The sequence below is a fragment of the Protopterus annectens genome, chromosome 1.part1 (genome assembly GCF_019279795.1).
Source record: "Protopterus annectens isolate FY-2018-M chromosome 1.part1, PAN1.0, whole genome shotgun sequence".
NCBI classification, from domain to species: Eukaryota; Metazoa; Chordata; order Ceratodontiformes; family Protopteridae; genus Protopterus; species Protopterus annectens.
Window position 1 is genome coordinate 825,815,496 of NC_056726.1, and position 25,774 is coordinate 825,841,269.

Here is a 25,774-nt window from a genome sequence, read left to right on the forward strand (position 1 = left end):
TCTGGAATTATAGCTAAACCAAATAAACTAGGTATAAATCCCTATGTCACAAGATGGTCAACTGGCTCCCTGACAGAACCCACACTGCAAAAGTTGCAGACTCCAAATCTGATCTCAAACCAGTGACAAGTGGAGTACCACAGGGTTCAGTCCTGGGACCTCTCCTGTTTGGTATCTACTTCTCTGAAGTACAGGCTAACACAGAAGGTCTCTGGCTAACGAAGTTCACAGATGACTGCAAACTAGGAGCCATAGTCAAGTCCCCAAATGATGTGGACATCCTACAGAAGGGCCTCGCTGAGACAGATACCTGGTGTCAGAGCCATGGCCTCAAGCTCAATGCCAAAAAGTGCAGTGTCATCCCCTTTGGTAAAAACTCTGTACCCATGAACTACCACATAGGTAGCAATCTACTTAACACTTAATGTGTGATAAGAGACCTTGGGACCCAGGTAGACAGTAGTCTCTCCTTTGACAGTCACATTGCCACAGTAGTCAGGAAGTCTTTCTACGTGGCACACCACCTCATAAAAGGGTTCTCATCCAGGAAAAAAAAAAAGAGGTCATTGTTCCCCTCTACTCGACACTCATTAGACCCATTATAGAGTACAACGCCCCTTTTGGAATGCACCTCACAAGACATCTGCAGCAGCTGGAAAGACCACAGAAGTACCTCACAAAGAGGATTACTGGCCTCAAACAAATGCCCTACACTGGCCATCTCAAAAAACTCCAGCTTTACTACTCCATAGCATATCGCCTACTCTGAGGAGATCTCTGCCCAACATATAAAGCTATCTGAAATCCAGAACTGTTGGACATGCTACACCTAAAGAAATCCCAATCCCTCCGAGCTACACGCTCTAGGGACCTAAACCTTGTCACCACAATAAACAGAACATGCTGGAGGGATAGATTCCTGTCCCAGAGACTTCCCACACTCTGGAACAGGCTATCCATCTATGTCAAGCAAAATTCTTCATTAGCACTCTTCAAGAAAAATCTTGATGAGTGGATGGGAAATAGGAAATACACTTGTGTCTCTGCTAGACAGTGGCACAGGAAAATAACTTTCTTGTGTGGCGTAAGCCAGGGAATCTTGCTGGCTAGGCTTACGTAGGCCCTTGGGCCGATAGCCTAGTACCTACCTATGAACCTATGGCTGTCTCCTCAATTTCCTTTGATAGGTTCCATCCTCAGTAAAATACACCTTAGTTAGAATTTTTTTTCTGGAGAGGCCTAGGAGTCCTGGGCTTTATTGGAAAAGTTCTATCAGATACTGTCACAGCTTGCTGTGAGGGAAAAGGTTAGTTTGCTTTTTGTTTTCTTATATACTGTATCACTTCATTGTTGCCTTCTATTTTGTACATTATGATTTATTTTCTTTACGCTGTGTTTTACATGCATTCTGCATTTAAATGCATGTTTAAACTATGAAACAGACCACTGTTGTCTCCCTTGAGTCACACAGAAATTAAATTTTTCCCATACTCCCAACTCTGGTGCTGTTTTTTTTTTTAAACTGGCTTTCTTGTTGCCTATCCCTTATGTTAAATTACATACTTTCTTCCCTCTCCTCTTGCATTGGCTATTGTGAGCAAGCATAAAATCATTTTGTGAAATCACCCCCTTTCAGCTATTTAAATGTATTCACCATTTATTCCATACAGCCAGAATACAAAGTACTCATCCCCTTCCAATCTATCTTGCTCTTTTAAAATTAATGACTCTTCACTTAGCTAATGCTTAATTAAGCTACCCATTCTTTCATATCTAACTGCTTAATGCACAGTGCAGATCTCATGATATTAACTCATTTTTTTTCCATCTTACTTTTAAAATCTGCAACATCTACTCCAAGACTAACAGTTACTGGAGAGTCCACACCCTGCCTCTCAGTCATCTTAGAATTTGTGCTTCTGTGAGAATATGGAGCAGGAGGACATTATTTCTTAGAGCAGTGATGGCAAACCTATGAGACGTGTGTCAAAGGTGACAGACCACAACGTTCTGGGTGACACCACCATTCACCAACAACCAAGTTACCACAGAAACTGCTTTTGCATTCACTGCTCATGTGAAGTGCATTGAATTGTTTTTTTGCCAGGAGCCAGTTCAACAACACTGCTGTAGAGGTAAGAAAGTTATTAACCTCAAGGGTTATTTTGGTATATTGCCTCGATAGTCTACAAAGGGCAGTGCTAACATTGTTTTCTCTTCATGGTTACACTTCTTCAAAGGGCAAGTAGCCTGCATTTCTGTGTGTGTGCTGTTTTATATTCCTCTCAACTGTCCCTCTTAATTCCTCCTAAAACTGGTGACTTTTTAGACTTAATGACAATAATTCAATTGAATGACTTATTTTACTTAAAATGTAACATTCACGTTCATTTATTCTGTTACTCTCAAATGAATAGTACTAGCAGCTTGTCCATGTCTCTTATTTTTAGTTTTGTCCCTGAAACTGCTGAGATTTATCCCTGATATATTGAGAGCTATGCTGTTTATTTATTTATTGGGGGGGGGCATCAGAGTCAAGTTAGGCATTTTCCAAATTCTTTACACGCAGAGTCCAAAAGGTTCGTCATCACTGAGACTGCTGATCACAGGAAAGCCTAATACCTGCTTCACAGGTGCCAGCTTGGAAGTTGTGTTTATACTTTGCTCCTGGTGACAGAAGGAGCACAGTGCATTGATACCTGATGGTTTTTGATTGGACAGCGAGTGTCTGTGTTTGACATTCCTGGTTGGTCTGGATGCAATTCAAGGCACCTACCAAGAAAAGGCTACAGCAAGCCTACAGACCCTTGCATCATAAGGGATAAGACTGTTAATTACCAAAGAGCCCGTTCCTCATCTTAGGATTGGTGCTACTGTTTTGCTTCTGGGTGAGAGAAGAAGCAAAGGAGCATTGTATCCCAGCAGTATGAAGCTGTGGTGATACCAGCACTAGAAGTAGCCAGGAAGTGGCCATTCTGGTGAATCCCTTACTTTCATCATTCTTGACGAAGCTTATTCTTTCTTTTCGGTAAGTACTGCTCGATTTTCTGCTTTCTAACCATACTTCAGAATATCTCTCTAAATACTTCATCCATAAATCATCAGGGTCTACTTATTAGTTTCCTCTTGAGTGTCTGACAGTGGCCTGTATAAATGCAGACACCTTGAGGTGGCATTTTTCCTGTAAAAACAACCTTAACATTTTACCACTACCTAGTTGCACAAAGGGCAACTAGTTTACAGTGACCAGCAATGCCCCAGATTGCACCAGATACTCCTGACATTACTTCATACTCTTCCTCTCACCACTAAATTAATAATAATAATAATATAAAGTCTATTACAATGGATATGAACTTTCCTGCTATCTCCATTACCAGCTTGGTGGATGGGGCATCCTTAAGCAGTATAGATATTGCCTCTTGTTGACTGACAACCAGTTATTTCTCAAACAAACTGACATGGTACGTGAGAGATGTATTTACATATGTCACTGGAAGCAAAGCTCTCACATAAAAGCACTCCTAATGTCAATCAGGTTGCTAGTAGTACACACTCTGCACCCATCACACACATTTCAAAGCAGGCATATAGACCTACATATGCTGAGGCACTTAAATGTAGCCTTCCTAAACCCCAAACACCTCCTAGACGAGTACATAAATACCTTCAGCAGCCCTGAATGCACTCTTTCAAAATAACACTCACATCAACACATACAGTCACATCTCATGAGGCCTCTATTTCTAGGCCCATAAGGCAAGCCACCACACAATCCAGAATTCTGGTCACAGGAGACTCCATTGTGAGTAAGGAGAAACTCACAGTCAGTTGCTTATCAGGGGTCAGGATCTGCCATGTTATGTATGCACTCAGTTCATTGGACCACAAGTACTGGTATGATACAGTCATAATCCACACACATACATGCACACAAATATTTCAGTCATGGGCACTAGTGCCCTTCTAGCTTGCCGATATACCAAAACACTTGGTTCTATAATAAGTGTCCAGGCTATCCTTAAAAATATCTAAACCAGTAGTACTTGCTTTAATATAATTTGGTGGTCTGTTCCATGCATCAGCTACTCTGTCAGAGAACCAATTCTCATTCCTACAGAATCTTCTACATAGGTTGTCTGATGATTCTCTAGCACTTTTTGATAACCCCAAACATTCCCAGAGATGTTCTTCGTTCAGCTTTTCCCGGTTAGGGGTTGCCACAGCAGAACTCCGGTCCGGTAATTATTGGCAGTAGATTTATTTTTTATGGGTGCCGAGGTGCCAGCTCAACCCCCATCCTTCAATGAAGGCACACCCATTCTACACATGACTTTTGAACACCACTCAACCGCAGGGAGGACATGCAGACTCCGCACAAAAGGTGCTCCAGCCGAGAACCGAACGGGAGAACCTCTTGCTATGAGGCAACAATGCTACCGCTGCACCACCGCGGCTTGAGATAGTTGTCTCTAAATGCCCTATATACTTGAATAAGATGATCTCTTAGATATCTGTAAGAGACACTGTACAAGTTCAGATATTTTAGTCTTTCATAATGACTTAAATTTTCACATCCATGGATGCCCTTTTTATATTTCCACTGTACTTTTTCCAGTTTACACATGCTTGTTTTTCTTATAGGGTTTCCATATTGTTATTCCATACTCAAGCTTGGGTCCAATGCAACTAACAAACAATGACCATCATGTTTGACTTCCTAGCCTTTATAAATCTTTTTATACAACCTATAGTTCTATAACTATCATTAACCAACTAGTTGATATGATTAGAAAAACTCATAGCTGAATGTACCCATATACCCAGGTCCTTAAATGAGTCTACACTTTCACTGTGTGCTGTATTAACTATTCACTTTTCAATTGATGTCGCCCAAATCTCATATGCTTACTTTTTTATGTATTTATTAGCATATTATTCTCTTGTGCTCAAATGGTCAATTTAGTCCACGTATTTTGCAGAGATGCCTTATTTTGTAACACATGTAATCAGTTTAACCAGTTTCAGGTTGTCTGCATACAGACTGTAGAAAGTACAGTTTTGTACCTACCATAAATGTAGATGTCCGATAGACATGCAACTGCAGTCATAACATGTGGGTTGTCCTGCCTCAGGCAGCCCTCGGTCGGCCGGATTCCAAAGTCTGGGTCCGACGTCGGCTGATGTCGCATTTCTCTCCGTCAGAGCGGCTGGAGTACATAAGCATCAGCCGACACCATTTTCTTCAGTGTTTCTTGCCCCAGATGCCAGGTGCCCTCCAAGGAAGGCTGTAATCAAATTGGAAGACAAAAACAGGATTCCAAACAAATAAATGAGCAATAAAACAAATACACCATAACAGATATCCCCAGCTAAGTGCAACAGGGATAGGAGTGGACCCTAGGCATAGAGGGGTATGGAGGGAGGGAAAATCCGACTGCAGTTGCATGTCTATCGGACATCTACATTTATGGTAGGTACAAAACTGTACTATGTCCTTCAAGAATGCAACTGCAGTCATAACATGTGGGTAGAATACCATAGCTTAGCTGGGGGAGGGGGTATGTCCTAGGAAAAAGATGGTGGGCAATCAAACCCTGCAGGACTGCCAAAGCAAAGCCTGCTCTGGATCTGGAATATACAGGGAGATTGTAGTGTTTGGAGAATGTATGCACGGAGCTCCATGTAGCAGCTTCTAGAATGTCCTTGGTAGGCACCCCTCTTAAAAATGCTGTAGAGGTGGCTGTAGCTCTGGTAGAATGTGGTCTGACATTGGCTGGAACAGTCTTTCCATGAAAAGAATAACAGAATCTGATGCAATGTCCAATCCATTTAGAAACAGTCTGTTTTGAAATTGCTTTTCCTTGGACTGCAGGGGCGTAAGCTACAAAAAGTTGTTCAGACTTCCTACTGGCCTTGGTTCTATCCAGGTAGTATTGAAGTTGTCTGTGAATGTCCAAGGTATGCAAAAGTCTTTCCCCCTTATTCTCAGGATTGGGGAAGAAAGCAGGCAGATGAATGGCTTGATTTAGAGAAACCCTAGATACCACCTTTGGCATAAAAGTAGGGTTGGTCCTTAATGAAACTCTGTCTCTGTGGAAAATAATAAAGGGTGGTATTGCCATTAGGGCCTGTAGCTCCGAAACCCTTCTTGCTGAGGTAATTGCCAACGGGAAAGCTGTCTTCCATGAGAGAAATTGCAAGTCAACTGAAGCTGCTGGCTCAAAAGGAGGTAGAGTCAGTTTTTCTAAGACAAAATTGAGGTCCCAGGCTGGCACTGGGGCCTTTCTTGGTGGCTTAATGTTCTTGATTCCCCTGAGGAATTGTCTTAGTAAGGGTGAGAGAAAACAGGAGGATCAGTGTTGTATCTAGCTGAAATAGCAGATGCATGTATCTTTATGGAAGAATATGAGAGGCCGTTCTTTAACATATCTGCCAAATATTCCAAGATAAGTGGGATGTTCAGCAATGAAGCATCATGTCCCTTGCTGGTATTCCAATTGCTGTATCTTTTCCACTTTGCTAAGTAAACCTTTCTGGTGGATGGTCTTCGAGCCTCTGTTAGTATCCGCTGAACCTCCTTAGAGAGAGATAAGCTGAAGTTATTTATGGGATCTCCCAAGCTGTTAGCTGCAGTGTCTGAAGGTTTGGATGCAGTGTTTCGAAGTTGTGTTGAGTCAAAAGTAGAGGCCACTGAGGGAGGGCCCACCTCCTGGTGTGACGTAGTAGTGGGTACCAGTGTTGTCTTGGCCAATCCGGAGCTATTATGATTCCCTTGGGCTTCTCTGCTTTGATCTTTAGTAATACTGAGGTCATCAGTGGCAGAGGTGGGAATGCATAGATTGCTAGGGAGTTCCAGTTGAATGAGAGGGCATCTATTTTCCAAGCTTTTGGATGGTATGTCCTTGTGCAAAATTTTGGTATAAGATGGTTGAGGTGAGAGGCAAATAGGTCCACTTCTGGCTTGCCCCATGTCGAAGTGAGTTGTCTGAAGACCTTCGGGTGTAACCTCCACTCGTGTGGATCTGTGAAATTCCTGCTTAGGCTGTCCGCCAACACATTGTCTTTTCCTGGAACAAACTGGGATTGTAACTGGATGTTTAGGCTCAGTGATTTTTCCCAAAGCTGCATTGTCAGTCTGCAAAGGGGGTAGAGTGGGTGCCCCTGCTTGTTTATGTACCACATCACAGTGGTGTTGTCTGTCCGTATCATTAAATGGCCTTGCTGTAGTTGGTGTTGAAAAGCCTCGATGGCATGCATTACTGCCAGCATTTCCTTTTGGTTTATATGCAGATGTGTTTCCTTTGGAGACCATTGTCCTTGTATACACCTGCCTTCCATGTGCGCCCCCCATCCAAGGTCTGAGGAGTCTGTAGTCATGGTCTGTGTTATCTGTGGTTTTTTGAATGACATACCTGTGTTTTCCTGGCTCACCGAGGCCCACCATAGGAATTCCTTTTGTAGGCATGGAATGAGTGGTATGATTGTCTCCAAGTTCTTGCTGTGTTGAGACCAAATGCTTTTTAGGTACCATTGAAGCTTTCTCATGTGTAGTTTTGCTAATGGAACCAGTAGAATGCAGGATGCCATGAAACCCAGGGCCTGTAGGCATCTCCTTGCAGTCATCTGGGTGAGCTTTGCTAAACCTTTGAAGTAATGAATTAACTTCTCTTGCTTGTCTTCTGTCAGGTAAGCCATCTGAGAGGCTGTGTCTAGTTTGGCTCCTAAGAAGATTATTTGCTGGGATGGCTGCAGTCTTGACTTTTGGAAGTTGACTGTGTATCCCAGAGCTTGAAGTAATCGTATGACATAATCCAGGTTTTTTGTCAACATCAATTTGTCGTCCGCTTGTATGAGGCAGTCGTCCAGGTACGGGTAAATTTGTATACCCTGGAGCCTGCAATGAGCAATTACTGAAGCCAAGCATTTTGTAAATACTCTGGGTGCAGTAGATAAGCCAAATGGCAATGCTGAGAATTGATAATGCTCTGGCCCTGCAAGAAATCTGAGGTATCTTCTGCAGCTGTGTCTGATAGGGACATGCAGGTATGCCTCCTTGAGGTCCAGAGTAATCAGCCACGACTCCTTGCCCAGCATGGGAAGGAGTTGCTGTAGAGTCAGCATTTTGAACTTTGGTACTATGAGAAAGGTGTTTAATGCGGACAAGTCCAGTATTGGTCTCCATTGAGATTCTTTTCTTGGAACAAGGAACAGTCTTGAGTAAAACCCTGTTCTTGTTCTTGTTGTGGAACTCTTTCTATTGCTTTCATTCGAGTCAGCAGAGTGATTTGCTTGATAGCCTCTGCCCTTTGATTTTGTGGTAGGTTTGGCATGCCTTGTTTTCTTGGTAAGGTATGAAAATGAAACCTGTACCCTCGGTCTATAATGTCCAAAATCCATTTGTCCTTTGTCAGTCTGTGCCAGTTTTCTGCAAACAGGGATAATTTCCCACCCAAGGGAGCTTCTAGTTGTTCCCTGGTAGGCGGTAGTAGGGGAAAGTCATTGAGTTTGTGGTTGTTGGGCAGGTGAAACCCCTGCGTCACTTCTTTGGTTTCCTGGCTGCCATTGTCGTCCCCTGTAAGGGCCTCTGTATTGGCCTCTTCCTCGGCCACGTCTGTTCTTACCCCTTTGAAACTTTTCTGGATTAGGAAAGGACCAGTTTTTCGAAGGCCAATTCCTACTGAATCTGGGGGGTTGAACCTGGAGGAAATCTTTCACAGTCTGAACTGATTTTGCTTTTTCTTCGATGGTCTTTAACACATCCTTAGCATTTGCACCAAAAAGCTTGTTCTTTTCCAAAGGTGCATCCAGAAGTTTTGCTTTTAGATGATCTGGTAGAGGTTGATCTTTTAACCAAGCATGTCTATGAATCACTGCCCCGTCATAGCTGCCCTACATGAAGCTTCCAGTGCATCATATCCACACTGCAGGAAGTGATTGCTTACTTGCTGAGTGTTATGTACAGCTTCCTGCAAAGTCTTCCTGTCTAAAGGATCAGGAGAAGCTAATGTTTTTTGTAAATCTTCTAAGAGATAATCCTGATATTGTAACATATGAAAAAGGCAATTTAAAGCTCTCATAGATAAGGTAGTGGATGTGTAAACCTTTTTGCCCCATCTCTCTAATGACCTTGCTTCCCTGTTGGAGGGCAAAGGATTTTTTGAAGTGGAGGCTGAAACTCCTTTAGGCCCCTGTGAAATAGTTTCCAAATCAGCAGAATGGGCCCTGAATAAATGGGAATGAGTTTCTGGGACCCTGTAATACCTGTCTGGCTTGGCTGGAGCAGGAGGAAGAGAATCAGGGGTAGCACTAGAGTCAGAATACAAATCATCCAGAACATCAAGTACAGGAGGAATAGCTAAGGGCCTGTGCTGAGGCTTCTAAGTCCTAAGGCGTTTCCTAGAATCAGAATATTCCTGACCCTGCCACTTGAAATGTTCCCTCATGGTGTGCAGAACTTCCCCAAAAGAAATATCCTCAGGAGTGGAGGCCGAAGGGATGGAATCTTCTGCATCCGAGTCCTCATAAGTCTGGAAGAGCTCTTCCTGGCTATCAGAGTGGACAGAGCCCTCAGAGTCTTCATCTGAAGGAGTAGGGTTAGAGAGTTTAACCCGGGGCCTTTTATCAGGAGGAGGCTGGGATGCTCTCTCAGGATGGGCCTGTGAACCTCTAATCATGGAAATTAAATCAGCAGCCATGGACATAATTTGTGTCTCCGGAGTCGGCTGAGGTAAGGATTTAGAAGTAATATGCTTTGTTTTGCTGGCTGCCTTAGCCCTAGTGTAGGCCTTAACAGACATGGCCATAGGAGGCCTGGCAGCTCCACGTGCAGGAGTGACCTTGTCTACAGCAATGGTCTCGGGCATTTCCTCGGTTTCGGTATCCGGAGGAAAGTCTATAACTGGCGTCGGAGTAATGTCTGGAATCGGAGTCGTCGGTATCGGTGTCTTCAGTTCGGAGCGGTGGAGAGACCGTCTCAGAGGGAACCAGAGCACTCGCGCTAGGTTTTGGCGTGGAGTCGGTGGTAGACGCGGGCCAAGGATGTCGGTCCCGGTCTTTTCGCTTTTTGGGTGTTTGCGATGTCGGAAGATCCGACGGCATGGTGTAGGCAAATTTATCACCGAAAAAATCTTCAGCGAACTCCGCCCGGCGCCTGAGAGTGCGCTTGTTGAAGCGAGCACAGGCTACACAGGCCGAGACGTCGTGGTCTGGGCCCAGGCAAGGGAGGCAGTAAGAGTGGAAATCCTTATGGGGTATTTGTTTACCACAAAAAAGACAATTGTTAACTTTTTCAGTAATTTCTGACATCGATTGAGGCAAGAAAAGGTCCCCAATGGGGTACTTAGCTTTTTCGATGACTTCATTTTCGTAGAATACAGGAGCTGACTGACCGGCACTTGCGAACTGCTTCTGCTTCGGGCACCGCGCGGCAAGAAAGACTGAAGAAAATGGCGTCGGCTGATGCTTATGTACTCCAGCCGCTCTGACGTCGGAGAGAAATGCGACATCAGCAGACGTCGGACCCAGACTTTGGAATCCGGCCGACCGAGGGCTGCCTGAGGCAGGACAACCCACATGTTATGACTGCAGTTGCATTCTTGAAGGACATCACCTCAGATGAAAATGTTGGGTCTGAAAGATACAATCTAAACAAGGAAGGGCCTAGGACAGAGCCCTGTGGGACACTCTGACTGTAACCAAGTATTTCACCTGTCCACTTGCTGCATGATACTTGCCATATTCTATTTGTAAACCATGCAGCTATCCACCTTATCAAGAGTACATCAATACCTAATTCTAATTTATTGATTAGTATTTTGTGTATGACCCTGTCAAATGAAGTTAAATCTACAAATATTACATCACAGCACAATTTTTCATTCATAGCTGTTATTATATTGTTATAGATCATCATGTTACAGGTGGTGGTAAATCTGTTTTCAACATATGCATGCTGATATATGGTTTCAAGTCCCAACATATCCAGTTCTGACAATAACTTATCCAATATTACATTCTCCATTATTTTTCCACAACATGAAAGTAGTCTTACGGGTCTATATGACACTCAGTTTGTCCTACTCTCTTTCCCTTAAAGACAGACTTAAGTACATGTCTCCAAGCTTGAAGGATCTCCCCATATTTATGTGACTTAGTGAATAATAGATATAATGGTACTGTAAATTATTGAAGTGTTCTTAGGCCATTGTTACGAATTCCGTCTCCTTCCTGTGCTTCATTTGGATCCAGTTTGCATAGTTCTTTTTTCAATATAATCTAATTTTATTCCAGTATCTGGGGTTACCTGGATGTCACTAGGACACCCTATCACCCCTCTGTGAAGCCAAACTGTTTTGCATAAGATTTTGTAAATATATCTATAATCTTTTGTGTCTGAGAATACATTTTAGAATCTGCACAGAGTTTATCACTTGATATGTCTTTACTCTTTCCACATCTTGTGTATCTATAAAAAGGTTTCTTATTATGCTCAATATCTTTAGATAAATTTTCTTCATAATTTTCTTCATCTTGTCTCACACTATGCTTAATGTTTGATCAGCTTGTTTATTTCAATTTCCCAAGTTGTATTTCGACCTCTCTTCTATTTCTTATATTTGTCTCTCATCTTAATCAGATATCTTGTTCTTAAGGAAGCACACCCCCCTGCCGTTGTATGCCTAGATCCTGATGTTAAACAGCTTTTGATTTTTTTGCACTCAATTTCTCTTTCGAAACTTTGCACATTTCATCTGCAGTTTTTCCACTGAACACCTCACTACAGTTAGTTTTAAATAGTGACTGTTTTGCTTCCATATAATGTGTAATTAACCTTCTATGCATTGGTTTAGATTTCAGTTTGGCAGAATTATCTAGCAATAAATTAACCTTTATAATCCCATGATCACTGCACATCAAAGGTAGTAAAACGTGACGAAGTAACAGTAATTTCTTTAGAAACAGAAACAATGTCTAGTATGTTCCGTTCCCTGGAACAATCTGAAGCAATTGTTGTTCCTGAACATACATTGTGAATAATTTCCTTACTAATTTTGTTAAATTTACCAGAAACAGACTGGAATATTAATTCAAGTCTCCAGCTATTATTATTCTTCCCTCCTGTGTTTCATGCAAGAAATGTATGAATTCCTCTAGGTCATCTGCACTTGACTTTGGTGGTCTATACACTCAAACAATTGTTATATGTTCCAGGGTTGTCTTTATTGTCACACGTACACAAGTCTACAGTACTGGTGTTATCACTGAACATGTAATAATCACAGGTCTCATGACTATCATAAGACCGTCACCTGATTTTTTGTTAGAATGTCCATTACAGTAAAAACATTTATACCTTGACAGAATTGGTTTCTAATCATTGTTCTTTAACCATGTTTCACAAACAATAACATCTGTCTTGTTGGAATATAGTACATTTTTAAAAACTTTTATTATTCATGCTCCTAATATTAACAACCAGAGAGATGCATCAAATGTTGCTATCTGTAAACTGTTAAAATTTTCGACCTGGCAAAAATCCTGCCTAGTGTTTGTCAAGTGTTGCAAAGCATCTGCTGCAAAAATTCTCTTCCTTGATCTTGACAAATCCACGCCATCCTGCCTGAACACGTGTGCCCAAAACTAGGCTTGGATGCTCTACACATTTCCATTTTTTTAAAACAGGACAATTTTTTTCATGTAGGAATTAACCCCCAATATCTTTTCATTCATGGTGACATGACTATCCTTTCTATAAGTTGTTGTTGTCTTTTCGGCTTTTCCCAGTTAGGGGTCACCACAGCTGAACTCCGGTCCGCTAATGATTGGCAGTAGATTTTCACGAACGCCAAGGTGCCAGCTCGATGTTCAACCTTCAACGAAGGCACGCCATTTGTGAAAAACATGTCCTAACACCAGTATGGGCTATACTATCTAAGTGGGCTAATCGGTCCCATAGTAACAGTCCGAGAATCCTTGCGGATGAGATCATTTGTACAGACAAATAAAAACAGATCCATACTTCCTTGGCGTTCCAATGTTTGTCTCATCTTCTATTTTTGCTCCTGGCAAGCATAACACTATTCGACGTTCATTATTTTCTCTGCAAACCTAAGTATCAGTTCCTCTAATAATTGAATCTCCAATTACAAGAATATCTTTGCTGACCAGCTCTGAAGAATCGTCAACTTCTAATACAGTAATATCTTCTCTAGCAAATATTACAAAGGTTATATCTTCATCCTCATTAGTCTTATTAATACCACTGTTTTCATTGTGTATTAAATTCTCATCCAGCTGGCATTGTAAATCCACAGCTTGAGCCATGTAGTCAACATCTGTCTTTCTCTTCTTTTTTCCTTACAGTAATGTTCTTTAAGCCTTCCACGTTCAGTTTTGATTATCTTCCTTTTCACCTGCCCCTACCTTCTCTTTTGGAAAATTATACTTTTTTCTGAAGACTGAAGGTTTTCTGATAGAAAAATATTATCATTCCTTGTAACCTGTGTGTTACATAAAGCACTGTCCTTTTTAGTATGTATTCTCTTTACTTTACAGACATTAAATCAGTTTCTTCTTCTTCCTTGGTTGTGAACTTCCTTTCTTTTTTTGTTTCCTTCTAAACAAACCAGATCCTCAGATTGCGGAGTACTTGCATCTAGAATTCCAAAGCTGCGAGGGGCATCATCTTGTTTCATATGGATTGAATTGTCTTTGGAAATAACAGATGCATCATTTCCTAAACGTATTCTATTTGTTGTTTGCCTAACATTACCTCTCTCAAAAGTCCAGTCATTAATACATGAAACAACAGTTCTCCAAGCTTTGCCAATTGCACAACTGCACTCATTATGAAGTCAATATTTACTTCTAACAATGGTAATCAAATCATCCAACTTTTGACACGAGGAACACAGATCACCAATGTTATCAACTGTTACCTTTAGATAAGAATACCATTTATTACACTGTACAAGATATTTGTGCATCAGCATATCAATAACTGCATACTCATTTAAGGAATCCGTGTTCAGCTTCAAAAAATAAAATATTGTAAAAGAAAAGAATAATCAAAATCAGTAACCACAGAATTCAAAGAACTTAAACCAACTTCTATGACAAAAATAACACAAGCAATATACAACTAAATACTAAAGTAAGTAGAGTAAAGTTGTTCTGACCGTACAAGTTCTGCAAGGCAGACAAAAGCTGTAATTCCCTTCCCATCGCTTGAGACAGTTGCACTTCTTTTTAACAATAAAGATCAATAAATGAATAATCAGATCAATAAATCACAAACTAAGGTAGGATTGTTTAGATATGCTCTGGATTTTCAAATAAAATATGAATCAAAGTAAAGCTTAACAAGCTATCCTTTTCCTACCTACAAATAGTGAAAAACAATGACAACAAATAAAATATAAATTCAAATAAAAAACTTCTCTTACCAGTCCTCTCCACAGTAAATTACAAACCAATGTAGGATTGTTTAGATATGGGTGTAAATCACCTGAAACATACCAACCTAGACTATATGAAGAGAGACATTATAGATCTTTTGGAATGTGTACTCCATGCTGGTATGAGTTTAGCACTGAACAGCATTTTACCCTCTTCAAGGATGATGCCACAATATGAAGAGAAGATGACTGACTTTAATAACTGGCTTGGTTTTAGTTTCGGGTGTCATTCTAAGGGGGTGCAATATTTGTCAGCATGGAAGGAGATGGTCAACAGAACACACTGGTTAGTCTTGCCCCTCTCACCTCTAGGCTTTCAAATATTAGCTAAATCATTGTCCTCCCCCATAGTGCCTTTTTTAGGCAATGCCAAACCAAAAGTACTTCTGACACAGCAAATCAATCCCAATAATATCTACAGGTGTTACTGCTCAATGCTAGGAGCCTAAACAAAAAAAACTCCACTCCCTACAAGCTCTACCCATCCTACAGAATCTGACAATTGTGCATCCACTCAGATACGGTTTACAGCAGCAGACAGAACACTGGTAGTGCAAGGCTATAATGCCTTCTATACCTTTAGACCAGCTTCTGCATAGACAGGGACTAAAGGTGGATGTGTTTCGATTTACATTAAAATAAATGCACCTCAAGGCTAGTCAAAAAAGACAATGCACTTCAGCTTCTCCATGTTCAAATCATCATAGACAAAATCCCATAACACTTCTTTGCAAGCTATAGCTCTCACTCTATGATCCGGGAAACACATAACATGTATTTAAACGTGTTGGAAACACTCACCATCCAACCCAATACCATATTCATGGGTGACTTTATACCCCATTACTGACTTGGAATCATACATGACACCAAATGTACAGGCACAGAAATTCTTGCATTTTGTAAACACAAATTCCCTGGGTGCAAACCAGGGTGCAAACATACTGGATCTACTCCTCACTAACTTGGGAGTGTGCTGCACACCAACTAGTGTAATGTCGTCTCTGGTACAGTCAAGGCCACAAAATGGTCTCCTTTGAAGTAAAAATAAAACCAGGAAACCCAGCTAACCCTGGAATATTCAAGAACTACTCTAAGGCTAACTTTGTACTATTAACTGATAACCTGGCAACTGTTCACAGAAACCCTATACAAGCATTTTAATAGCCACACAAGGAGGCAGCTGTACCCACTAGGAAGTACAGAACTAACTCAAAAAACAAACCATCTTGATGGAATCATATCAACAGGGATGCATAACAACAGAAAGAAAATCATGGCAAAAATTAGGAGATACAGCATCCAACAGGATAAAAGTGCACTCATCAAACTAAACAAAAACTGAGAGAACAAATAAAGTTTACCAAAGCCAAATCTGAGGTAAATTTGGACTCCTATGTCAAATATGACCACAAGGCATTCTTTAGCTATGTCCATAACCTCAAAGGCAATATACAATTGCATGCAGAGCTCATTGTTAATGGAGCCACCTGTACTAAGCCAGAAGATATAGGAAGCCTAATGGCTGACAAATTCAGCTCTAACTTTACCCCTCCTCCATCATCAGGAAATACCATCAAACATGATTCCCTCTGCTATCATTAGGGAACAGGTAATTAATGCTTTCTCAAAGGCCTAGAACACTGCATCAAAAGACCCAAACAATATTCAAGGATGCCTTATAAACCTATCAGGCTCTCTGGAATTGCTATTTAATTATAGCCTCCAAACAGGCTTCATGCTTCACAAATGCAGAGCAGTAACAGTCATCCCTCTTCACAAAGACGGGCCATCTACAGACCCTTGAAACTACAGACCCATAAGTCTCACTATTCTCAAATGCAAAGCCATGGCAAGAATAATCATGGAAATGATGAATAATGACATAGGAAACCTCCAGACACTGGCATCAATCCAATCTGGGTTTATCAAGGGATGATCATGCATACTCAACCTGGTGGACTTTTTTGAGAAGGTCACCAAAGCAATGGATGAGGGCAAAATGGTTCACACTGCCTACCTTGACCTGGCCAAAGTATTTGACACAATACCTCACTAGGGCATTGTTGATAAAAATCAAGAGGTTAGGTATAAGCCCTTATGTTGCCCAGTGGTTGGCCAGCTGGCTCACAGATAGGACCTAGGAAGTTAGAACTGGGGAGAACACCTCTACAAAGAGGCAAGTGACAAACAGAATCATTCAGGGATCGGTCCTTGGACTGCTCCTTTTTGGCATTTACTTCTCTGAAGTAAAGGCAAATACCAATGGCCTCTGGCTTACAACATTTTCAGATGACTGCAAATTAGGAGCAGTCATAGAATCCCCCACCAACACAAATGTTCTCCACAAAGGGCTGACACAGACAAATAACTAGTGTCAGAGCTATAGACTAAAACTAAACGCCAAGAATTGCACAACAGTATCTGAAGATATCCACCCCAATAACTATCGTATTGACAACACACCCCTAAGAGTTGACCAAGTAACTCAATGACTTAGGAGCACATACAGAAAGTAATCTAGCTTCTGACTATCTTGTCTACACTACTGAGAAAATAATTCTATGCTGTGCAACTTATAAACAAAGGTATTGCAACTAGGTTCAAGGAAATCAATGCATTACTGTATTTGGAATATATCAGACCTACCACTGAGTACAAAGCTCCCTTTGGTATGTACCTAATCAGGTATATCCAACAACTGAAATGTCCACAGAAGTTCCTTACTAAAAGAATACAGGGCATAAGTAATATGTCTATTGCTGACTGCCTCAAGGTCCTATCCCTGCACTGTCTCTCCTACAGGCTGTTGAGGGCAAATCTATGCCTGGCATACAAGGCATTGCCAGACTCCACCCTGATGGATCTCTGGTTTATCCGCAAAACAAACAGGACAATAATTACCCATTCTAAAGTCTTAAACCTTGCCTGTGATACAAAAATAGGACCTGCTGGAGAGACAGGTATGTATCCCATAGCCTACCCCTTCTCTGGGACAGGTTTCCCCATTCAAGTGAAGCAGATTTCCTCCCTATCCCAAATCAACTGTAATGTGGCCATCTGGATGGGGAACAGGAAATCCATCCTTGGTTTGGCATCTATGTTTCTAAAGGAATAACTTGCAAGCTGCCTGTGTCATTTCCCAGGCCCATGCTTAAACTTACCAAGGGTAAGAGAACTTGTCAGAGATTTGGGATGCATGGCTAAGCTTAAAAACGCCCTTCTGATTGTTAGCCTAGTAAACACCTACAAAACTATGACACAGTCAAGGTACTTTAGAATACAGAAATGGCAATTCAAAGCTCTCATTGCCAGAATGGCACAAGGGCAAGTTTTTTTCCCCCTACATCTGTCTAACCTTCTACTTTCCCCTTGTCATTATGCAAGGCATGTCTGGTTGGTTCCTTGGGTATACATTTTGTGGATTCAGTGGAAACTACTGAGGATCAGAATTTGTTTTGCAAGGGTTCTTGTTGCTCAGCACTCTGTAAAACCTGTCTGATTTCCTAGGAGAAGGGGGGAAGACAGTCAGGATGATGCAGAGCAATGTCTTCAAAGATCGTCTAATAATACGTGTAAAAGAGGAATAAATAGCCAGTGGCCTGGGAGAAGGCAAACTTAGCATTACTCTATCATGGGTCTGAGCCTGTGAGAACTGTTTGCTTTCCCTACTGAAAGCCTCTTTCATTGTATGAAGGGTATCTCCCTGAAGGTAAGGTATTCTTTGGGGGGGGTGTCATCAGACTCTGAATCTGGTTAAGTTTGTGGGTTGGTGGGGAGGTGGCCAAATGTCCAGAGTAGTGCATTCTTCATCTTCATAGCTAGAGGAATCTGAATCCACATCTTCCTGAAAGGTCATCTTCTTGCTTTCTTTGGATGGGGAAACTTCATTAGCATAACTATGAGAGGATTTTCTCACTTTTGTGAAGGCCATTAATTCCTGTACTATTTTTAAGGAATCTTGAGCTTCCATCTGTGAAGAAGTGATTAGACCCAAGGGCAAAGGAAAGGAAGTGGTTTGCTTTGGTTTGGGTGCCCATTTAAAAGGGGTAACACGAAGTTGCAGTTATCACACCGCAACTTTAGTTAAGGTTTCGGTAGTTGAGCTAGACAGGGTATCTCCCTTGAGATCCACCACATGGACATCGGAAGTGGAGGCCTGCTCAGCAACCTAAAACCTGACTGGCGTACGTGCCATAGTAACACCTGTAGGTAGGCTGGAGACCATGGCAGCCTCCTGAGGGGCCATGCCACAGGGTTCAGGCCTAGGAGTCACTGGACTAGGGGGCAGCAAAGGCACCTCACCTGGGTCACTGGAAGACTTGTGGATTAGAGCAGAAGCTCACTGTAACATTGAGGTCCTCATTCTTTTTGCCTTTCCATTTCTTCAGAATGATGCTAGCTGACACTGGAGTTTGCAGAGGCCCTGCAGTAGACGTGAACTGTGATGTCAATGTGGAAAGAATACGACTCCATATGGGTAGCTAGTACCTCGGACCTAAGTTTAAGAGCTTTCACATGAAGTTTTGCACAGTTTTGCAGTCAGGACAATTAGAGATGTTGTGGTGAGGCCTACAGCAGATCAGACTAAACGAGTATGCTTCCCACACTTCAAGCAACTGTTGACTTTTTTGAACATTAAATTACTACAGAAATTTCCCCAATGGAGTACTTTGTCTGACATGAAACAGAGTCGACTGATGGACTGCAAGCATTCTGAACATGAATGAAGCAAATTGGACTGCACTGCTACATAGAAATGAACATGGTGCCATATGCTCTTATAACCTGACACTCAGATGTCAGTCATTGGATGTCCATCAGCTAGGAATGATGCAAAGACTCTGAAAAAGTACAGTTGTGTATCTACCATAAATGTAGATGTTCGAGTGTATTCACTGTTGCAGTCATTACATTTGGGTTATCCTGCTGGCAGGCGACCCGTAGTCGACCCGAGTTCCAAAGTCTTGGTCCGGCGTCGGATGCTGTCGCCTCTTCCCTGATGTCAATGCGCCAGGGGTATAAAAGTTGCAACCGACGCCATTTTCTTCAGTTTTTCTTGCCCCAGATGTCAGGTGCCCCCAGATATGAAGGCTGTAAATATAAAAATATGCCAAACAAACACGCATATATCCCTAAAAACATTTTCTTCTTCTAAAAGCAAATACACCACATAGGTTGCATAGAGTTGAGAAGTACAAAGTAGTCCCAGCAAAGAGGGGGATGGTGGGTGGGTAACCAGGACTGTAACAGTGAATACACTCGAACATCTACATTTACAGTAGGTACACAACTGTACTATGTTCATAGTGTTTCACTGTTGCAGTCATTACACTTGGGTAGAATCCCAAAGCTTAGGCAGGGTGGCTGGTCTAGATTGGATTTGGCGAGGCTAACAAGCCCTGCAGAACTACAGTGGCAAAGCCTGCTCTGGATATGGAGTAGAGAGGTAGGTGGTAGTGCTTGGTAAAAGTGTGCATTGAGCTCCAGGTTGTAGCTTCTAATATGTCTTTGGTTGGTACTCCTCTGAGGAAAGCTGCTGAAGTGGCTGCTGCTCTGGTAGAATGAGGCCTAATGCCCTTACGCACAGATTTGCCATGTTGTGCATAACAGAAGCCGATGCAGTGTCCTATCCATTTGGAGATTGTCTGCTTTGTAATAGGTTTTCCTTGTGATCCTGCAGCATATGCTACAAACAGTTGCTCAGTTTTTCTGAAGGCTTTTGTTTTGTCCAAGTAAAATCATAGCTGCCTGGGAATATCCAAAGAGTGCAGAAGTCTTTCCCTTTTATTCTGTGGATTTGGGTAGAAAGTAGGCAAATGAATAGTTTGGTTTAAGGCCACATTGGAGACCACTTTTGGCATGAATGTTGGATTCGTCCTTAGAGAAACCCTGTTCTGGTGAAAAATGAGGAAAGGTTCCACATCCATCAACGCCTGTAACTCTGAAACTCTTCTTGCTGAAGTTATTGCTAGGAGCAGAGCAGTTTTCCATGACAAGAATTTTAGATCAGTTGTGCTGGCTGGTTCAAAAGGAGGTAGTGTTAGTTTTTCTAAAACAAAATTGAGGTCCCAAGTAGGTACTGGTGCTCTCCTAGGGAGTCTTATATTCTTTGCCCCTCTAAGGTACTGTCGTAGTAGAGGATGTGAAAAAATAGGAAGATCCGTATTGTAAAGAGCTGAAATGGCAGAGGCATGGATTTTAATAGAAGAAAAGGATAGGCCTTTGTCCAACATCTCAGTCAAGTATTGTAAAATCTGAGGCATATTAGGGACCAGTGGGTCGAGCCCTTGTGTCTGGTTCCAAGCACAAATTCTCTTCCTTTTTCCGCATAAGATTTCCTAGTGCTGGGTCTCCTGGCTTCCAAAATTACATCCATAACAGCTTTAGAGAGATGTGCAGAGTCTGAGTGGCTACACTATCTGCCATGCTACCAGGTTTAAGGTTCTGAGTTGACTGCGCAGAATCTGACTGTTTTGCTGTGTCAGAAGATGAGGGATTTGAGGTAGAGGCCAAGGCGGGCCTTGGGACAAAATCTTTAGGATTGGGTACCAGTGCTGGCATGGCCAGTCTGGTGCAATCAGGATTTTTTGGCATCTCTTGTCTGACTTTTAGAAGTACCTTGGTGAGAAGAGGCATCGGAGGGAAGGCATAGACTGTCAGATTTTTACAGTTGAAAGAGAGAGCATTCACTTTCCATGCTTGAGAGTGATAAGTCCTTGTGCATATTTCTGTAATTGGCAATTGTGAGGGGAGGCAAATAGATCCATGTCTGGGCATCCCTATTCCCTTGTTATCATGTTGAACACTTGTGGATTTAGCTTCCATTCATGAGGATCCATGAGATTTCTGCTTAGTTCGTCTGCCAGTGTATTTTTTGTTCCTGGCAGGAATTATGCTTGCAAATGTAAGTCAGTGCTGTGTTCCACAAAGTCATGACTTGTCTGCATAGGGGGTAGAAATGTGTGCCCCCTTGCTTGTTTATGTACCACATAATTGTGGTATTGTCCGTCTTTATTAATAATTGCCCTGGATGTATTAGGTCCTTGAAGGCTGACAGGGCATTCTATACAGCTAGCATCTCTTTTTGATTGATGTGAAGATGCAGTTGTTCCTTGGGCCATGTGCCCAGAATACATTTTCCTGCCATATGTGCTCCCCAGGCGTAATCCGATGCATCCACTTTTACTGTCTGCCTGGCTGTAGGGAAGGTGAAAGGCTGTCCCTTGTTGTGATGACAGGCCTGTGACCACCATTGAAACTCCTGTTGCAGGCAGGGAATCAAGGTTATGATTGTCTCTAGGCTGTGCTGAGTCCAAACACTTTTTAGATACCACTGTGGTTTCCTCATATGCAGTTTGGCATATGTATTAGTAGAATGCAAGATGCCATGAAACCCAGGGCCTGCAGAATTTTTCTTGCAGGGAGCTGGGTCTTTGTTGCCATCATTTGAAAGTAATGAGTCAGTTGCCTTTGTTTGTCTGGTGTGAGATAAGCCATCTGGGTAGTTGTATTCAAGCTTGTACCCAGGAATATTATCTCTTGAGAGGGCACTAGTTTTGATTTCTTTTCGTTTACTGTTTACCCTAGGCAAATTAGTAATCTTTTTACAAACTCCAGGTGCTTTAGAAGAATGTCCTTGCTCTCTGCTTGAATAAGGCAGTCGTCCAAGTAGGGATATATTTGAATTCCTTTTTGCCTGCAAAATGCAATTACTGGTGCCAGGCATTTTGTGAAGACCCTGGGCGCAGTAGATAAGCCAAAGGGCAGTGCAGAGAATTGATAATGCATTGAGCCTGCTATAAATCTGAGGTATCGTCTGCACGATTGTCTGATTGGGACGTGCAAGTATGCCTCCTTGAGATCCAAAGTAACTAGCCAAGCCTTTTTGCCCAGCATGTGCAAGAGTTGCTGTAGTGTTAACATTTTGAATTTTGGAACATCCAGGAAAGTATTTAGGATTGACAGGTCCAGTATTGGTCTCCATGCTTTGTCCTTTCTGGGTACTAGGAAAAGTTGTGAGTGAAATCCTTGGCACTGTTGTTCTTGTGGTACATTTCGAATAGCTCCCACATCCATAAGAGCTGCAATCTGTTTTTGCGCCTCTGTCCATTAGTTTTGAGGCAGGTTTGGCATACCTTTTGGTTTTGGAAGCATGTGGAAGTGGAACCTGTACCCTTGAGAAACTATATTCAGCACCCATTGGTCTTGGGTGATCATGTGCCAATTTTTGGAGAAAAGTGCTAGCTTTCCCCCTAGCGGTACTGTCAACTGGTAAGTGCTTGGCATTTGCAGAGGGAAGTCATTGTGACTGTTTTCTATAAGGCTGCGAATTGTCTTCTCCTCCTTTGGGGGCTGAAGAACCCCATTGTTTAGGTCTGTAGGAGCCTTGGGGCTGAGATCTGCCTCTTGGGCGTCTGTATCTGCCTCTTTGTGGCCTGTCTGACACTGGAAAGGACCAATTTTTTGAAGGTCAGTTCCTGCTAAATCTAGGTGGCTGAATCTGTAAGAAATCTTTTACAGTTTGCATTGACTTTGCTTTATCCTCCATTTTCTTTAAAACCTCTTCTGCCTTAACACCAAAGTATCATGCTGTAGTGGAGCATCCAATTATTTCATTTCAACATGGTCAGGTAAACTTTGTTCTTTCAACCAAGCATATCTTCGAATAACTGAGCCTGTAACTGCGGCTCTACAAGAAGCCTCTAATGAATCAAAACCACATTGCAGAGTATGCTTTCCCACTTGTTCAACTGCATGCAATAAATCCTGCATTTCTTTACAGTCAGGACCTTCTGTATTTGTAACCATTTTCTGCTTTAACAATGACTTAAGATACTGCTGATATTTAAGCATGTGAAACTGAGAGTTTAAAGCTCTTACAGCTAAAGTAGCAGAAGTGTAAACTTTTTTCCCCTATCTGTTCAGAGCTCTGGAATCCCTATCTGAGGGGACAGGATATTTGACAGTGGAAGATTTAACCCCTTTTGGACCCTGAGAAATAGTTTCTGGGTCCACAGCAGGGTTTTTGTAAAGAGATTTATGAGAGTCAGGGACCCTGTAGTACCTGTCTGGCTTTACTGGTGCAGGGGGTAAAGAATCTGGAGACAGACTGGATTCAGAAAAAAACATCAACAACAATATCAAGGACAGGGGAAAAAGCCAAGGGCCTGTGCTGAGGCAACAGAAGGAAATCTCGGAGCCTTTTCTTGGATTCTGAGTAATCCTGGCTCTCCCAATGGAAATGTTCCCTCATGGTGTGCAGGGTTTCCCCAAAAGAGTAATCCTCAGGCAGTGAGGCTGAAGGAATGGACTCTTCAGCATCAGAGTCCTCATAGGGAGGGAGAGAATAGCCCTGGTCAAAGGAAGAATCAGAAGAAATGGAAACCTGATCAGAGGAATCATAATCAGTGTATTGCCTAGGCCTTTTATCAGGAGGGGGATGGGAGCCGCTGATTAAAGTAATAAGGTCTTCGGCCATTTTAAGCATATGTTTCTTAGACATGGATGACTGTTTTGCAGAATGCTGCACTTGTTTCTTTGTCTTTAATGGTGTTTTTGACTTTGCCTTTGCTGCTGTAGTAGCTTTAATTGTAAGCTGTGAAGGTCTGAAAACACCCTCAGAAGCCAGTGCCTGCTCAGTGGCTCCAGACCCATCTGAGGGTATATTTTCCCTAGGCCCAGTGCCTTGAGTTTCTACAGGCCTCGGTGTCTCCACGTGGCTGTCGGTTGCGGCCTGTGGCTCTGAGGTAGCGGGTGTCAGAGGCTGCAAAAGCGCCTCACTGAGAACCGGCGACTGGCCTAGAAGAGGCTTCGTCGTCGGTTTTGGACCTCGGATGCCTGTCTTTTTCTTTGTCTTTGCGTTTTTTATACATTCCAGTCGTCGGTTGCTCCGATGGCATTATGTAATTAAATCTTCGTCCAAAATAATGTAAAGCAAAATCAAACCGACATTTAATAGTGCATTTATTAAATCTAGCACAAAACTGACAACTAGTGATGTCGTGGTCAGGGCCTAGGCAAGGAATGCAGTAAGAGTGGAAGTCCTTATGAGGTATTTGCTTTCCACAAGAAATACAATTAACTTTTACTGACATCAGTCTGGAGCAAGAAAAAGTTTTCCCAACAGGGTACTTAGCTTTACTGAAGTCTTCGGTTCTGAAATTCAATCAGGAGTCGGCCAACCGGCACTTGCGAACTGCTTATGCTTCGGGCACCGCGCGGCAAGAAAGACTGAAGAAAATGGCGTTGGTTGCAACTTTTATACCCCTGGCGCACTGACGTCAGGGAAGAGGCGACAGCAACTGACGCCGTACCAAGACTTTGGAACTCGGGCTGACTATGGGTCACCTGCCAGCAGGATAACCCAAGTGTAATGACTGCAACAGTGAAACACGATGAACATCTAGGCTGGATGCAGGCTTCTGAATGCAGGAAGACACAAAAATCAGTACTGCAACACTGACTACGAAGAACATGTATTCAGTTTCTTAAAGAAAGACTGAGATAATCATCAGTCCGAGCTAAGTGCGCAAAAAGCCTGGAAGATGACAGGCATCTTAGGTAAGTCATGAGAAGGGCCTGGTAAAACGGCATGGAAATATGTGGAGACCATTCAAGGCTAGTTTCTGCCTGTGATCAAAACTCAAGAAATAGCCTTCTTGAGTTTGGATAATTACCATCAGTCGTTTACAGTCACTTGACTGCCCATTTCACATAAATGATATGTCTCAGAGTTCTAATCAGGTAAACTGGATGGAAGGGACTTACAGGTCACTGTTTTGGTAAAAATTATGATTAGTGCATACCCAGACCAACTTTATAAAAGAGTTTATTGTTTAAAGAGGTATTTCAGCATTGGACTGGAGACTACACTGGTGCTGGTCTCATTAAAATGACACACCAGGGGATGTTAAACTCCCTTGTCCTGTACCTCATGGGGAAGTTGTTCAAAGGTGAAGCAGCACATTTCCATTACCAAACAATAACGCTAGGCAACAAATGGGCATTGGAAACCACATCTTCCTCCTTAGCCAAACCTCCTGATTCATTATTTAGCATAAACAGCAACATCATTTTACACAATATTATCACAAACATTCCTTCTATGCACAGTATACTCAGTTTGCAGTTTAACTCATGCCTCAGTCTTCACCATGGTTACCAGGCAGTAGGTGCAGAGGCAGTTGCAATGGCCTGCACTGTATCTACCTAGGAATAACCTATTGAAATAGAGTACTGTGGCCATTTATGTACTTGCTCATTAATTTAGTCAGATTCAGACACCTGAGGTGAACATAATGTTTAACGTGGCA

At 42.2% G+C, this 25,774-nt stretch overlaps 1 protein-coding gene across 2 annotated transcripts in view; it reads right to left on the reverse strand.

Moving 5' to 3' along the window:
- Positions 1–25,774, reverse strand: part of LOC122807596 (myosin-IIIb-like) — a 2,420,886-nt gene that overhangs the window by 807,730 nt on the left and 1,587,382 nt on the right. The window lies entirely within an intron of this gene.